Below are 17,589 nucleotides of genomic sequence, written 5' to 3'. Positions count from 1 at the left end.
AGCCCTCTCTCAAGAAACTTTTTAATGGTGGTGAGACCTGGATTCAGTTTTCCTACTAGGAAAAAAGATACAGACATACCATGCCAGCTTGCAGCTAAGCCTGAAATTTAAAACTCTGTTTATCCTCCCCTCCCCACCAGGACTATAAAATATGCATCCAGATTCACTTAATAGGATCCTTTCCCCTAGGGCTAATGTCCCTACTTTACCCACCTACAGCATTATCTAGATTTAAAATTGTCATATAATAAGGATGCTTATAGCAAAAAAAAAAAATCTCAGACATGTATTTTAATATAAGATGTTACATAATCTCCCATCCCCTGCCAACTTTGCTCACCCTAATAACCACTCTGGAAAAATTTCAAACTCCTCTTCATAATTTTTATACAGGGTAAAAGCAACTTACTTTTATATGACATCTGCCAAAGATTTACTGAAAAATCACTAATATTTCTTTTGCCACTACTCCAGTAGGCAGAAATTCACCACATAAAAGAAGCATGATGTCAAGAGCTAGAGGTTGTGAAAAAGAAGTGAAAAGACATGAACTGGGTTTCTACAGAGATAAACAGGACCTGCATTTGGAACAAAAAAGGACACGAGGTTTTGGTTCTGCTGGACACAGACAATGGTGTGGTTAGTCTGAGGGTTTTGACAGAAGTTTTTTTTTTTTTTTTAATCTTTTCACTGAAGGATAATTGCTTTACAGAATTTTGTTGTTTTCTGTCAAACCTCAACATGAATCAGCCATAGGTCTACATATATTCCCTCCCTTTTGAACCTCCCTACAATCTCCCGCCCCATCCCATCCCTCTAGGTTGATACAGAGCCCCTGTTTGAGTTTCCTGAGCCATACAGCAAATTCTCGTTGGCTATCTATTTCACATATGGTGATGTAAGTTTCCATGTTACTCTCTCCATACATTTCAGCCTCTCCTCCCCTCTCCCTATGTCCATAAGTCTATTCTCTAATTTTGTTTCTCCACTGCTGCCCTGTAAATAAATTCTTCAGTACCATTTTTCTAGACTCCTTGACAGAAGTTTCAATGAAGGAATGATAGAGTTATATGGAAGAAAATTATTTTTAGAAATTTGAATCAGCAGCTATTATAAATAAGGTAATTTCTAGATAAAGACATCAGATATTACGGTTAAAAACTGAAAATACAGAAGGCTCAAGTTCTCCTTATAACCACCAGGTGGCGTTCTCTGCCTGAAATTTTATTGCAATACCCTCTTCCTGCTATAATAATCTTGATACACTCAGGTTTATCTTCTAAAAAGACCTTCAGTCCCTTCAAATCCCCAGATTCGCACAGTAGATCTGCCACGTAACTAACAAGCACACAAATGATCCACACACTTCTTTCAATGGTGGTGAGTTACATAAACACAAACTGGAAAACCTAAATAGATGGAAATGAGATTCCTTAAGGTGCTGTGGGTCTATTTTGGGTTATAGTTTTTATAAGGAACTCAAGATAAACCGAAATTATACATGATTAAAAATGGGACCAAAAGTCAATAGTTCATGTCTCTTTACCATTTTTCCCTCTGCTCTAGATTCTAGAACTCATGATAAGATAGTTAAATTGCACCTGTTTGCTAACAAAATCAGAAGCCAAAAACACGAATTAAAAGTTAGCTGTGGAGTGTTACACTATTTGTTTTCTGACCCTAAGTCTGGAGAAGGTGATTCCCAAACATCAAAGCCACTGTCACAACTGGGGAATTTCTCCAGATCCCATTCCAGAGTATAAGGTTTCTGAAGAATACAGGACTAAATCCTGATATTCTGAAGCTGCTAACAAGGCCTCCATATAGAAACACAGGCAATAATATTTTCACGAAAAGTCAAAGGAAAGCCTCCTTTGCCCCACTCCCACATCCCTCCTACGACCTTTTCCCAGTGAAATATGGGCTGTTCCATCTCAGACACTCAGCTTCCTTTAGTTTTATGGTGCTGGATTTATTAAGCTGTAACTTTATCCTCCATACAGGATTCCAAAATTAGAGAAAAGGAAAAGACAGGAGAGATGGTTACTTATATGGCTGAAAATATGGGGAAACGGTGTTGTTATTGCAAGTATAATCTTTGCAGCCAGGAAAAAACTGATGTTTGAAGGTCAGCTTCAATAACAATTAGCTGCGCGACTTCAGAGAGACACTGAAACCTCCTAGGCCTCAGTTTCCTCATCTTCAAAATGTGTACAGTAATATTCACCTTACATGCTGAGACTATGGAGGGATACTAACAAAAGAGAGCTACATATAAGAACGTGGTACAGAGTGAGATTTCTGGAACCCACTTCCCATTCATCTACTTTCACTGATAACAGCGTGTTAACGCATTCATATGTCTATACCAACACTATGCAAGACCACAGAATGCTCCTGTTAGACAGGAATGTGAGTTCCAGTCCTAAAATGTCAGAACCAGAATCAATTGACTGAACAGCAGAAAGAAGAAATTTACCCTCGATACAATTTCAAAGTCTTCTAGAAAACAAGAAATTTTAGGCAGTTTTCTAAGTCTCCCCCCAAATATTCCTTGAAATGTATTTCCTAAACCCCCACCTGTTCCCCTTCTCTGTTATACGCTTCCACTCTGCCTTTGTGTCCATACATGCCTCCACTACACACACGAAGGAAGACGAGAAGCTGACAGCTATTTGACGTGTCTGGATTACACAGTACCCTGTATTGCTGCTACAAGGCCAATCTAGTGGAACATGGCATTATAGGCAAAGATAATCCAGTTGTTCCATACACACTGGTCATGGCCACCAACGAGAAAATATACAAAAGATGCCATTTTGAAGTTGAAAAGAGACTCTGAGAGGCAATATTCTGAACTGTTTTGAAAGCAAAGAGGATAGATAGTGACATAAACTGGGTAGTGATTAGCACAAAGTCATGGTTAAGTGAACATATTCAACAGGGGCCTATGAGCGGGCTCAGGAAGCATTAAGCAATATTAAAATTAACAAATAATCACTCTGCAATAAGAGATCAGTAAAAATAAAGAAAGTATTTGGATTTGGCTAATCTGTCAAGAAATTGGCTCTAATAAGTCCCAGCCCAGTATCAGGGAAATCTGGGCTTACCCTAACTATTTTCACACCTTCTAACAAGTATCTCGAGTGTTTATTTCTCCATTTGTAAAATGGAAAGCATATAAGTAAATCCAATTTACATTCAACTACTGGATGCCTTCTGCATAATTGAGTTAACTACTGATACTTGGCTGCAAATTTTTCTTGCTGCTAAAATTTTCCTCATCACAAGAGCTGCTGGGCCTAGAATTGTTCTGTCTGGGCTTGAGAAATCAGCAGAGAGAAGAGAACTAGACTTACAGATAGCTTGAAGTCACTATTATAATAATTATAGCTCATGAATCTCTAACTTGTAGAGTTCCAAAAAATAAATGTTGAGGTGAAAAAAAAAAAAAAAACATTGCTAAATCGATGGTTACCCATAATTAGACCTGCCAGCACCTTGGAGCTGTTGAATAGCTCTTCAACAGGAAGCGTCCAGGAAGGGAGAGAAACTCTTCCCTCTTCCATTCAAGCCCTGTTGAATCTACCTTGGAAACTTTCCCAGAAACTATCCATTTCTACCTAGACCTTCTCTTATCTCACCCATAAGCATTCATTCTCTCTTTTTTAATGGGCATAAGATTTTTTTTTCTTGTTGGAGCTTTTAAAATGTTTTTATTGAAAAATAATTGATTTACAATGTTGTTTTAAGCATTTATTCTTTTAATATTATTTATTGAGTAGATGGTAAAGAATCCGCCTGCAATGTGGGAAACCTGGCTTTGATCCCTGGGTTGAGCAGATTCCCTGGAGAAGGGTACTGCTACTCACTCCAGTATTCTTACCTGGAGAATTCCATGCGCAGAAGAGCCTGGCAGGCTACAGTCCATGGGCTTGCAGAGTTGGACATGACTAAGTGACTTTCCTTTTTCACTGAGTACCTTTTATGTGCCAAATACTCTGCCTGCTAGGTACCAGGAATACAAAGGCAGAGACAGTGAAGATGAGATTCCCTAATTCAAAGAGCTCATGGACTAACAACCAATTGGTCTCCAGTCTCCCACTAGAATAATCTCTCTAAACACAAAACTACACAAATCAGGCCCCAAATATAAACTTTTCACGTAGTCATAAACATAGAGGTGAAAATGTAACTTGGTGCAAGTTTTCTGAATAGTATATTCCAAACTGAACTCTCAATCTCTTGCCACAAAACCTTCTGTCTCCATTCTTCTCCGTCTTGATCCATTCACCTCCATCTCACCTCCATTCAATCAAATGCAGCAGTCAAAAATTCATACCTCATTTATACCTCTCTCCTTCAACCACCATCTCTGCAGCATCACCAAGACCAAACCTCTCTCAAATCGGCGTGTCTCCTCTCCACGTGCAACACTGTTTCTCTAATTCAAACCCACCGGATCGCTCGGACTAGTGCAATAACCTCCTAATGAATGTCTCTCTACTTTCATATTCCTCTCTCCTCCAAACCAAACCAAAAACCATTTGCTGTGAAACGGCCAGCTTGAACTCTTTTCATTTTTAATGTGGTTAGTTACAATGTTTTGTTAGTTTCAGTTCAGTTCAGTTCAGTCACTCAGTCGTGTCTGACTCTTTGCGACCTCATGAACCACAGCACACCAGGCCTCCCTGTCCATCACCAACTCCCGGAGTCCACCCAAACCCATGTCCATCAAGTCGGTGATGCCATCCAACCATCTCATCCTCTGTCGTCCCCTTCTCCTCCTGCCCTCAATCTTTCCCAGCATCAGGGTCTTTTCAAATGAGTCAGCTCTTCACATCAGGGGGCCAAAGTACTGGAGTTTCAGCTTCAACATCAGCCCTTCCAATGAACACCCAGGACTGATCTCCTTTAGGATGGACTGGTTGGATATCCTTGCAGTCCGAGGGACTCTCAAGAGTCTTCTCCAACACCACAGTTCAGGTATAGAGTAAAATGAATCTGTTATATATGTATATACATATACCTACTATTTTTTAGATTCTTTTCCCATATGCCATATTGAGCTCTTAAAGAAGCAAATGTGACCCTGTTACTCAGTTGCTTAAAAGCTTTCTAGGGTGGTTGGATTAAAGTAAAAAATCTGTAACATGTCTCCAAGGACTTACATGATCTGGCCCAGCTTTTCAGCTCCGGTCACACCAGCCTTTTTTCATTTCCTCAAAACACCAACATGTTCCTTACTTAGGGCTTTTGGCCTTTGTGCAAGTCACTCCCACTACCTAAAAAGCTCTTTCCCAAAGCACCATCCGTTCCTCATAGCCTGGTCAACGCCCATATATCATTAAGGTCTCAGCTGAAAAGTTTCCTCCTCAAAAGAGCTTTTCCTCAGTCCCTCAAGTTAAACCAGATTATATTCTCATTTCCATCTTCTCTTCTGGCTTTTACATTTCATTATGGAAAATTTCAAACAAGCTGAGTGTAAATAACCAGCAGCTTCAGCAATTATCAACCCCTGGCCAATTTAATTTTAGCTATACTTCCACATACTCAAGTCCCAACCCTGGAATATTTTGAAGCAAACCCCAAATATCATACCATCTATGATATATAGATATGATATGATATATAGACATATCATACCATCTATATATATCTATATATACTTTGGTATATATCTATAGAAATAAGGACTTTTTAAAGGTTAGAGACTTTCACTTCCCCTTGTTTTTTTCTCAGTTGTACCATACTTTATCACATATTTATCTGTGTGATTGCTAAACATGTCTTCTCCACTGAATTATAAGCGCCACAATAGCAGACAGATCTGTGCCGTTCACTGTCACATTCCCAGCACATAGCACAGTTGCTAGCACATAGCAGGGAGGCAAAATTTGTTTAAAAATTAATCAGAAGTAAGCAAATCCTTTGAACCCTCCTTCCCTCCTTTTCCCTCCTTGTAAGAATTCATCAGGGAAACAACAAGTCAAATACAGAAAGAAATACATTAAGAATGTTTTCAAAATATTCGTGTTCTAACAAAAAATATCAACAGATTACATAAAAGAATTATGATATCACTATAAAATTAGGGGCAAAATTTGTAGTTCTTTATTTAATACAGAAACATATACAAGTTATATTAATTATATAAAATTCGATTTTCTTTTTCCCTTAGCCATGGACTTTATTGTTTGAATATTTGCAGCTATTATTCTATACACAAATTGTAATTTCTTACCAAATTCTATATTCCATATTGCTAGGTCACTTCACTTTCCATTTTATGCCACATTTCCATTAAGAACTATTTCCCCAAATCACAATCTGCCTGATTGTGTGTTGTTGTTCAGCTGCTAAGTTGTGTCTGACTCTTTGTGATGCCATGGACTATAGCCTGCCAGGCTACTCTGTCCATGCGATTTCCCAGGCAAGAACAGAACACTGGAGTGATAAAATCTGATTTTAAACAGTATACACAGAACAAATCAAACCATTTTTAAGGATGTGAATAAATGCATATGTATGTACAGAAGAAAATCTCTACAAGAATATATGTAAAATACTAGAAGCTATTTAATATTTCTGGGTAGAGGAGTTGTGAAATATTTGTTTTCCTATTTTTTTATATATTCTCTGACTTATTTGCAAGGAACTTGTATTACTTTTGCAATGAGAAAAAACAGTAGAGGTATTTTAAAAGCAAAATAACGCAGCCATGCATGACTCCTTAGTGTCTGCAGGATACACTGAAACACCTTAGCATGACAGTAAAGCCCTTTCAGAGCCTGCGCTTCATGCAGGATGCGCAAGTCATCATTCTGAAATATGTCATGACTCACGCATGCCTCTCTCTGACTACACCTAGTTCCTGCCTGGAATGGCTGTCTCCCTTATTCCCCACCAGACAAACTCCAAAGTCCAGTCCAATGGCCCCTCTTTCTGTGAGGCCATCAAGGGAATAAACCTTGACCTTCGTTATGGCTGCCTGCTTTGCTCTTCCCAAACTGAATATCTTATTACAGTTAGTTGCTTATAAGACTCTCTTGCCCTAAATAGACTATCAGCTCTGAAAGGCAACGACCTCATCTCATCATTATTTATCCCAAACATCTAGCACAGTGCTTGTAAGCAGTACATGCAAAATGTACTTCCTTTGGTAAATGAAGTCACCAATTAGCAAGATAAAAAGCATACCATTTTTTTCCTGTTTTGCAAAATGAAGGGAGAAGTTTTCAAACACCTGCAAGGCCAAGATATTACACAGGAAAGGGATTAGGTTACTTTGATGGGGCTCCAAAGGCAGCACCAGTACCAATGAGTAGAAGTTGATTCTGGCACACTCTGGGGAAGAATTTCCTAACTCATAATTAAGATTGTGTGAAAGCAAATGGAGCATATCCGGAAATAGTGGGATACCAATAAGAGTAAGTGTTCAAGAAGAGGCTGGATGATCAACTCTCAGGGAGGCAGAGAAATGATTCCTGTGCAGTGCATAGGGTAAACCATGAACTATAAAGGTCCTCCAGCTACTACAGTTCTACTGGCTGATCCTTTCCTGTTGGAAATTCAGTGGTTCTGAAAGTGTAATGTGAGCTAACCTACAAAGATGTCTTTTTTTTTTCCCCCAAAGATGTCTTGATGAATCTAAAAATATGAGATCAAATTCAATTCATGAAACCTATGACTGACATTGAAATGTGATAGATACATAAGAAAGAAGCTCCATCAACATGTTCTGGTCTGAAAAATAGAGCTCAATTTCTCTTAGACTTGGCCTGTCATTAACTGCAACATGAAACTGGAGTCAAAGCAAAGCAGAGGCCGTATTTGTCTTAAGAACAATTCCAATCCCAAAGAAAGGCAATGCCAAAGAATGCTCAAAATACCCCACAACTGCACTCATCTCACATGCTAGTAAAGTAATGCTCAAAATTCTCCAAGCCAGGCTTCAGCAATACGTGAACTGTGAACTCCCTCATGTTCAAGCTGGTTTTAGAAAAGGCAGAGGAACCAGAGATCAAAATGCCAACATCCTCTGGATCATCGAAAAAGCAAGAGAGTTCCAGAAAAACATCTATTTCTGCTTTATTGACTATGCCAAAGCCTTTGACTGTGTGGATCACAATCAACTGTGGAAAATTCTGTAAAAGATGGGAGTACCAGACCACCTGACCTACCTCTTGAGAAATCTGTATGCAGGTCAGGAAGCAACAGTTAGAACTGGACATGGAACAACAGACTGGTTCCAAACAGGAAAAAGAGTACATCAAGGCTGTATATTGTCACCCTGCTTATTTAACTTATATGCAGAGTACATCATAAGAAACGCTGGGCTGGAAGAAGCACAAGCTATAATCAAGATTGCCAGGAGAATTATCAATAACTTCAGATATGCAGATGACAACACCCTTATGGCAGAAAGTGAAGAACTAAAGAGCCTCTTGATGAAAGTGAAAGAGGAGAGTGAAAAAGTTGGCTTAAAGCTCAACATTCAGAAAACGAAGATCATGGCATCCGATCCCATCACTCCATGGCAAATACATGGGTAAACAGTGAAAACAGTGGCTGACTTTATTTTTCTGGGCTCCAAAATCACTGTAGATGGTGACTGCAGCCATGAAATTAAAAGATGCTTACTCCTTGGAAGGAAAGTTATGACCAACCTAGACAGCATATTGAAAAGCAGAGACATTACTTTGTCAACAAAGGTCTGTCTAATCAAGGGTATGGTTTTTTCAGTGGTCATGTATGGATGTGAGAATTGGACTATAAAGAAAGCTGAGCACTGAAGAACTGATACTTTTGAACTGTGGTGTTGGAGAACTCTTGAGAGTCCCTTGGACTGCAAGGAGATCCAACCAGTCCATCCTAAAGGAGATCAGTTCTGGGTGTTCATTGGAAGGGCTGATGTTGAAGCTGAAACTCCAGTACTTTGGCCCCCTGATGTGAAGAACTGACTCATTTGAAAAGACCCTGATGCTGGGAAAGATTGAGGGCAGGAGGAGAAGGGGACGACAGAGGATGAGATATTGGATGGCATCACCGACTTGATGGACATGGGTTTGGGTGGACTCCGGGAGTTGGTGATGGACAGGGAGGCCTGGCGTGCTGCGGTTCATGGGGTCACAAAGAGTCGGACACAATTGAGCAACTGAACTGAACTGAATGCTAGTTATCTCAGTTCCATTCATTATATCCCTTCAACCCCTTATTTACTACAAAGAAGAATACACATAAACACCAGTGGCATCTTGGAGAAATTACATAGGGCTACTAGGAGGTATGTTTACCAGCCTATTTCCATCTACCCAAAAGAGAATTCACCTAGTTCCCTATGCCAAAATAACAATAAACAGTTACTTTGAACTTCTGTAAGCAAAAACATTTTAAGGAACCATGAGGCCAAAACAAGAGCTTACTCAATCAACCTCTGCTCTCAGATTGTTCTGCAAGAGAAGTCAGTCCCTTTCCACCTGGTCCATCTTGCAAAAATGTCGTTTCCTTCTGTCAAAAAGAGACACTGTCCACATTCACGTTTTTGAAAAAAGAAGTTACGCTTTTTAAATGTTTGAAATAAAACAAATTGAAAGATTTCTGAGACTGATTAGAGAATAAAGGAAAATACTATACCAAGGAATTGAAAAATGAGAAAATCAGAGGTGGAAAGAACATTAGAAGTCATTTGGTCTAGGGACTTCCCTGGTGGTCCACTGGCTAAGACTGTGCTCCCAACCGGGGTGGGGGTGGGTGCGGGGTTTGATTTCTGGTTAGGGAACTAGATCTCACATGCCACAAGTATGACCCAGAACAGCCAAATAAATAAATAAATAATTTATTTTTTTAAAAAGGGAAGAAAAAGTCATTGAGTCTAAACTTCTCGTTAGTTACTGAGATCCTTCCATCTGGTTCCTCCCGGAATGGAAGGCCATTTTACTGCTGGATGGCACTGAATATTAGTGAGGTCTTCTTGAGTCCCATTAATCTGCCTTCTTACCATTTTTAACCTCCTGGTGCTGCTTTTATACTCCTCCCATATTTATGTAAAATAACAATAAATGTAAGATAAAGACAGAGGTTTGGAGATTCTAGAGAGAGGAGCTATTCTACACTCAACCAAAATACAAGCCAGTTGAACCAACTTAATCCCGGAGGTCAACGACAGGACAGACGACGCAAACAAACTGCTATGCCATCCATGGAAATGAAGCAAAGCAACACTATCCTCCTACCAGGTAACCAGGAAAAGGAGGTGAGTGAAGCAGAACACTGCTGAGCAATCACTGATGAAATAAGCAGTCAATCTCGACCCTGTATGCAAGACAGGAAAAAAGACACAGATGTGTATAACGGACTTTTGGACTCAGAGGGAGAGGGAGAGGGTGGGATGATTTGGGAGAATGGGAATTCTAACATGCATACTATCATGTAAGAATTGAATCGCCAGTCCATGTCTGACGTAGGGTGCAGCATGCTTGGGGCTGGTGCATGGGGATGACCCAGAGAGATGTTGTGGGGAGGGAGGTGGGAGGGAGGGTCATGTTTGGGAACGCATGTAAGAATTAAAGATTTTAAAATTAAAAAAAAAAAAAAGAAAGAAATAAGCAGTCAATCTACATCTCAACCCGTTTCAGTAGCTGACTTAAAATGGTCCTTCTCTAAAGACATTAAAGCTTGCAACACTAGGAAGTCAGCAGGGAAGCAGACTGGGGACTAGCGGGGGAAAAAAGGAGAAGACATTCTTCATCTTTCTCTTGTTGTTAAGCAGAGCTTGCTTAGAGACAAAACAACAGCCTTGACTTTGCTCTGGAGGCGGGGATACAGAAAGTTAAATATAACCAAAAAAGAGCCTACAGAGAGGAATAAGTCTAAAACAATACAGCAGTCAAAGGGCCAGAGCTAAAACAAGGCACCTGTCTACAGCAGGGTGCAGCAACTTTCTCAGCTTCTTCACACACTGGCTATCTATCTTCCTTAAAGCCTAGGAAAACCAGTCCTTGCTGCGAACTAGTCCAGTAACATACTTGCACACGTCTCATGTTATTTAGCTAGCCACAAAGCTATGGCCTAAAAGGTAGTAACTGCATCTCTGAAACTCATTAAACTACTGTGAAAAGACAGAAGGAAGGGCAGTTAACTTTCAGCAAATTTAGCTTATTTGCCTTATTTTATTATTTGACGGCAGGGATTTACTGTGGCTTAGTGGATGGTAACGTACACTCAGTGGATGGTAACGTACATTCAGGTGATATTTCTAGTACTAAAGAACTTCCAAACTCCCAAATCAACCAGCCTGTACCATTATTACTCAACTCCACTTCCCAGAATACTTCAGAAGGGAAAGCACCAGGTCCAAGTTGGAACTTCGCTGTTTGTTTGGCTTTGAAAAGGACATTCTGCCAAGGTACATTCTAATGATGTCACTGTCCCATTCAAAGACATGTAACTTACACCCCCACTGTTAACTGAACTCCAAACTTTTAAATGTGGCTTAAATTCTTCCATGATTTGGGCCTTTTACTCCTTTTCTCTCTTCTATACACCAACAAAGACATCACTTCCCCTAAAACTGTGTGCAGCTGCCAGTTGCCAAGTTCCAGCACACAGAAAAATTTGAGAGGGTAACTCCTACCCACAGACACCTTTTTCTGATTTGAGGCAGACTGTGGGACTCCTTCCTGGACAAGGTAAGTCCCTGATTCTGCCCAGAAGGTCTTCAACCGCCACAGAGGTCTCTTTCCAGCCAGTCCTGGAGCAGCAGCTGTGCAGTACTGCTAGTGGTGCTCTCTGAAAACTTGAGACAAAGCCCGAGTCTCCTGGGGTTCCCCTGGGAGGTTCTGGTATGTGATGCTATGGTTGTTTTCATAGTAGAGAGCTGATATATTCTAAGGAGAGGGAAAAAGCTGGCCAAAACATCTTCTGCCGTGATGAAGACTCTCACACAAGTTGATGCTTCCCTCCCTGGAGCCCAGTCCTCTGCTACTACAAACACTGAGTATGGCAAAATGTAATAAAAATCTAAACAGGTCCACCTCTTTACTTGAGGACACAGATTTTCTCTAAAAAGAACTAAATGTGAGCCCCCTAAACTTTCATTACACAGAGTAATGGTGGCTTGCTTTCAAGGACATACACGGCCTCTCAAAGATACATCAAAATCTCTCCAAACCCTAGTGACTGGTGCAAAAACACCCTAAAAGCATCTCAGAAGAATGCATAAGTTCAGAGGGAAAGAATGGATGGCATGGTTGAAAACACACATTCTAGAAAAACCTAGGATTGCTTTCCCAACAAGCTGCATGATGGAGGCAAAGAGTGTGGGAACAGAAGGGAAAAAAGGCTTGAAAACTCAAATACATGGATGAAATAGATTGTAAATGATAAAAAGAGCCAGCTAAAAATCTGTGACAAATAGGATAAATTTCCCTGCTCTCTTTAGAGATTTTATGGATGACAGTAATTTGGAATTACACAAAAAGAATGGATCCTATATTTAAAATGGATAACCAACAAGGACCTACTTAGAGCACATGGAACTCTGCTCTGTGTCATGTGGCAACCTGAATGGGAGGGGAGTTTGGGAGAGAATGGAGACATGTATACGTATGACTGAGTCCCTTCACTGTTCACCTGAAACTATCACAACATTGTTAATTGGCTATACCCCAGTATAAAATAAAAAGTTGAAAAAGAAAAGAAATGGATCAGAAAATGGAGACCACCTAGACTATGAATCAGAAGTCAATTCAAAGAGACTCATTATGCTGTTACTTAAATATTTCCTTAAAAAGGTTTGAAGGAGAAAAGCAAGGAACATTTTTTAAATTGTGTGAAGACAATCAAATGAAAAAGAGCTTACAAGTCAAATGAGAAATTTCCAAACTGAACGAGCCTCTCTGCAATTTGAATATTCATAACTTGAAAGTGAAATTCAAAAGCTTCTGCTGAAACCTGAAATACTGACTGAACCACAGCAAGAATATATAATGAAACTTTGCTCAAAGGTAATCAAGCAGGGAATTTACTGCTTAGAAATCAAGAAGAAACTGGACTTCCCTGGCGGTCCAGCGGTTAAGAATCAGCCTGCCAATGCCAGCCGGGGACACGGGTTCGATCCCTGGTCTGCGAAGATCCCACATGCCAGGGAGCCAACTAACCCTGTGTACCACAACTTCTGAGGCCAGTACCCTAGAGCCCGCGCTCCGAAATAAGAGAAGCCGCCTCAGTGAGAAGCCCATGCGCAGCTGGAGAGTAGCCCCTGCTTGCTGCGACGAGCCCACACGCAGCAGTGAAGACCCAGCACAGCCAAAAGTAAACAAATTTTCAAAAAAAATTTTTTAAACCACAAAAACTTAAAAAGAAGAAACTTCCTAAAGTGTATGAAAACAGCAGCAGTGTACACCAGAAGCGTAACTCCTACAGAAAGCTGGCCAAAGACCTCGAGAGAGAATTGGAAAGAAACACTTCCTTCTATCAAAGATGGATCATGTCCCATGAGAAAAAAAATCCTCAACAAAGTTGGCTGGCATCTCCGTTGACTGAGAGAAAGCTCAATGAGCTAAGAAAAGAAGTGGAGACACAAACGGGCCAAAGCAGAATTTAAACTCTAGCTTCCCCCCAACCTTGCCCCCCACCCCACCCCCGACCCAGGACTCCTCTACCTTGCTAATCAGCAAGCAGAGGCCAGAGAGGTCAGGGCAGCCCTCTCTTTCATCAGGTTCCCAGGGAAGGAGGAGTTAAAGCCCGAGGACTGAGGGACCCACGGTCAGGTCTGGCTTTAATCCCACCGCAGCCACGTCCTCAATATCCACAACCACGGCAGGACATCTGTCTATGCTTCCTCTCTTCAAAAGTCACCTTGTTTTCTCTCTTTTTACTTAATGGCTGTTATACAATTGATGCTACATTTGCTCTTCTGATAATTTCTAAGATAGGATTTAATATAATGCTTGCTGTTGTTAGTTGCTAAGTCGTGTGTGACTCTTTGTGACCCTATGGACTATAGTCTGCCAGGCTCCTCTGTCCATAGGATTTCCCAGGCAAGAATACTGGAATGGGTTGGTATTTCCTTTTCCAAAGGATCATCTCCACCCAGGGATCAAATCAGCATCCCCTGCACTGGCAAGCAGATTCTTAACGACTAAGCCACTTGGGAAGCCCAATGTAATGCTTAAGAACATAGTAGTCCTACTTTATTGCACTCTCTAGAATTAGGTAGTATAACTGTTGTACTTTGGCTGCAATAAAAGACCCTCACTTAGTTCATTAATTGAAGTTTGATATGACCGAGTGGAGGCATTTGAAACAATACAAGAAGTGCAATAAGCTGTTATTAAAAATCTATAAAAGTAACAATATTTATCACAAAAAAATTTTGATTGGTTTTTAAAAGAATGTAAAAACAAAACAACATCCCCAGCTAAGGTGAAGGTGAAGTCGCTCAGTCGTGTCCGACTCTTTGCGACCCCGTGGACTGTAGCCTACGAGGCTCCTCCGTCCATGGGATTCTCCAGGCAAGAATACTGGAGTGGGTTGCCATTTCCTTCTCCAGGGGATCTTCCCGACGCAGGGATCGAACCCAGGCCTCCTGCATTGGAGGCAGATGCTTTAACCTTAAAAGCAATACTATTTTTATTGGTTTAGCCATAAATGCATAGATTAGGAGAACTCATTTTGCAACTTTTTTTTGTTTCTTGATTTTTAAATTTCTCTTTAACCTGTTATTTTGTTTAGCATATGCTTTGCTGTTTAAATTTTTTCAAATTTTATGCCAACAAAATAAAAGTTTTACCTTCTTAAAAAAACAAAAACAGTGTGTTCATGGTTCTTTTTAAATAAATGCTCCCACAAGAAGCCAGTAGGAAAGTTGTGGGTACACAGTGCTGGGCCTCCAAGTGGGAAGACCCTCTCTTTCTGGAGAATCTTGAGATCCGCCTGCAGGATCAGGTCTCTGACTATGCCAGTAACCTTAGGAAGAGGCCTGGATTTCTCTATCCTCTAAGAAATGAGTAAAAGAGCCTTAAGTGAGCAGCAGCAGCACAAAAAGGCTAGTTTGGCTTTATCCTCTGGGTTGAGAGAAAATTCCTGGTGGTGGGTCCTTAAATAGCACCTTTCCCATGGAAGAGGGCCTGATGTTGAGGAAAAAAATATCAAGCAAGATATTTAAGAATCTACACTGTTTATAAACTAAGGCGAGCAACTTCAGGATTATGAAGCTGAACATGGACTGGGAACAAGTCAAGGCAGGATCAGCAATTAAACTTTCAAACAGTGACTGTTCTTCAGTTTCATATATTTTGCGGTAAGTTCTCAGTTTTGCTCCCTCTTTGTACTCAGAGTTCTGAATGGTGCTAACAGGGCTAAGAGCAAAGAATCAAAGGAAATAATCTGTGTGTATGTACCAGCCAGAGCTTTAGAGCAGAGGCAGCAGTGTGCTGAGAGCATTAATAATCCAGGAGAAGCATACAACAACGGAAAGAGAAGCAGGACACGCTGGGGTCACTTGGACACCTTTTCATCTCTACCTGCGGATTCTCTTTCCTGGATTTACGTTTTGGAGGTTCTCAGTTTTGACAAGTAAGGAAAACTGGATTACTTACACTTTCTGGATGAACTTAATATACCTCCCAACAACCCTATGTGAGCTATTACTTGCAAAACATCATTTTGTGAAAATCTTGCTCCATCCACTTTCTCCAGCAAGGCTTTTTTCTTTCCTATTCTGGCTCTCTCAGAACTCCTATGGCCCTCATCTACAGTTTTTCTGTTGCTGGGTTTTATATGTTTTTATTTTGTCAGCTCCTTTAGGTAACAACTGCCTAAGTTGGCATACTTTTAAAAAACCTAGTATGAGTATTTCTCCTATGTGGACCTGAGGTTTGAATCCCTTATTATTGAACCACACAAAGGTGATTTAAATATCCTACACAGAAAATTAGGAAGAAGGGTATCCTTAATGTTCCTTGTACCCTGGTTAGCCGGGATATTTTGGCTCTAGCTAATTTCCTCTACACAAAGACCCTGCTTAAAGCATTTATGAATAAGCTAGAAGAGTGGTAGCTGAGGCAAGGCTTCTCTGAAAAGGGGAGGGAGGAAATAAAAAAGAGCTGCTTTCATTGGGGGCAGGAAAGAGATTATTTCATTAGGAGCTAAACAGTGAGACTATCTCAGTACAAACAATTGTTTGGCTTGAAGGCTCCATGTGGCCAATTACTCCCACAGAGGCTCAGCTGGAATGGAACTCAGAGCCTGCCAGGACTGAGGGACAGAGCCTGACACAGGCTCAAGTGTCACGGCTCTGGGATCCCAGAACATCCCAGCAAGGACGCTCACAGAGCGCGCTCCACCCCGACCAGCAAACACCATCATTCTGCACCCAGCCTAGTCAAGACTGTGGACTGAAAAGGGATGAGAAAAAGACGGCCCTGGGGACAAATATAAAGTGTATGCTCAGCCGCTCAGTTGTGTCTGACTCTTCTGTGACCCCATGGACTGTAGCCCACCAGGCTCCTCTGTCCAGGGGATTTCCTAGGCAAGAATATTGTAGTGGATTGCCATTTCCTGCTTTAGGGGATCTTCCTGACACAAGGATTGAACCTGCATCTCCTGCTTAACAGGCAAATTCTTTATCACTGAGCCACCTGGAAAGCCCCAGGATTAACAAATACACAGTACTCTAAATAAGATAAACAACAAGAACCTACTGTATAGCACAAGGAACTATATTCAGTATCTTTAATGATCTATAATGGAAAAGAATCACACACACACACACATATATACAAGTATAACAATCACTTTGCTGTGGATCTAAAACTACACAGTGTTGTAAATTGTACCTCAAAAAATGGTTAAAAAATTTAAAATATTTTAAAAGAATAAAATAAAACCAACATTTTGTAGGAAAAGTAATAAGGATAAAACCCAGATCTTGTAAGAAAGCTAGGACATTTCAGCCACTATCTCAATGGCTTTCATCAGGCTGGGGGGAGGATGCACATAGAGATGGATCACTGAGCTGACAGCTGGGCAATTATTTCAAGGCCAGGTGGACCTGATATTTCAAAACTTGACATGATAATTAAGCTAATTTCCTCTTGCTCATGACCTCACTTCAGGAAATGGACATTAACTTGATTCACCAAAAGTTATTGTCTTCACCCTCTGGGGACATTTCGTTCTTTAGGTTACTTCCGGTTAAAGCTTTAACTTCCTTTTTGCAACAACCAGTATCTATTCATATCCTGAAAAAAATCCTGAAGATGCAAAGTGAGCCTGCCCATTTAGGGGAGGCATATCTTTAGAATAAGCGACTAAAGAGGGGTGATAGAGCTCTTGACCAATGAGATAGCTCTTCATCCTCCATTCCCACTCTTCTTCCTCCACAGCAATACTTCTCAAATGAAGTAACTTCCCCCCTAGTGGCAATGTCAGGGTCTGGGGACATTTTTAGTTGTCACAACTGGCAGAAAGTGGGACTGGAATCTAACAGGTGAGGCCAGGGGTTCTGCCTAAACTCCTACACAGGACAACCTCTTAACAAAGTATCCAAACATGAATAGTGCTCAGGCTGAGAAGTCCTGCCCT

General features: G+C 40.7%; 1 protein-coding gene across 4 annotated transcripts in view; it reads right to left on the bottom strand.

Annotated features, from left to right (window-relative positions):
- The window catches only part of SMAP2 (small ArfGAP2), a 48,650-nt gene that overhangs the window by 16,228 nt on the left and 14,833 nt on the right, over window positions 1–17,589 (bottom strand). The window contains exon 1 of one of the 4 annotated variants that reach the window (XM_069587327.1): window positions 5,172–5,349. The exons of 2 other annotated variants lie outside the window; for them this stretch is intronic. The gene's annotated coding sequence lies outside the window, so the exon portion shown is untranslated. Of the gene's footprint in view, window positions 1–5,171; window positions 5,350–17,589 lie in introns of those variants that run through there. One more of the 4 variants, XM_069587317.1, reaches the window with a different exon arrangement.

This window comes from Ovis canadensis, chromosome 1 (assembly GCF_042477335.2).
Source record: "Ovis canadensis isolate MfBH-ARS-UI-01 breed Bighorn chromosome 1, ARS-UI_OviCan_v2, whole genome shotgun sequence".
Taxonomy (NCBI): domain Eukaryota; kingdom Metazoa; phylum Chordata; class Mammalia; order Artiodactyla; family Bovidae; genus Ovis; species Ovis canadensis.
Note: the sequence above shows the minus strand (reverse complement) of the source record. Positions and strands in the feature narration are given on the sequence as shown.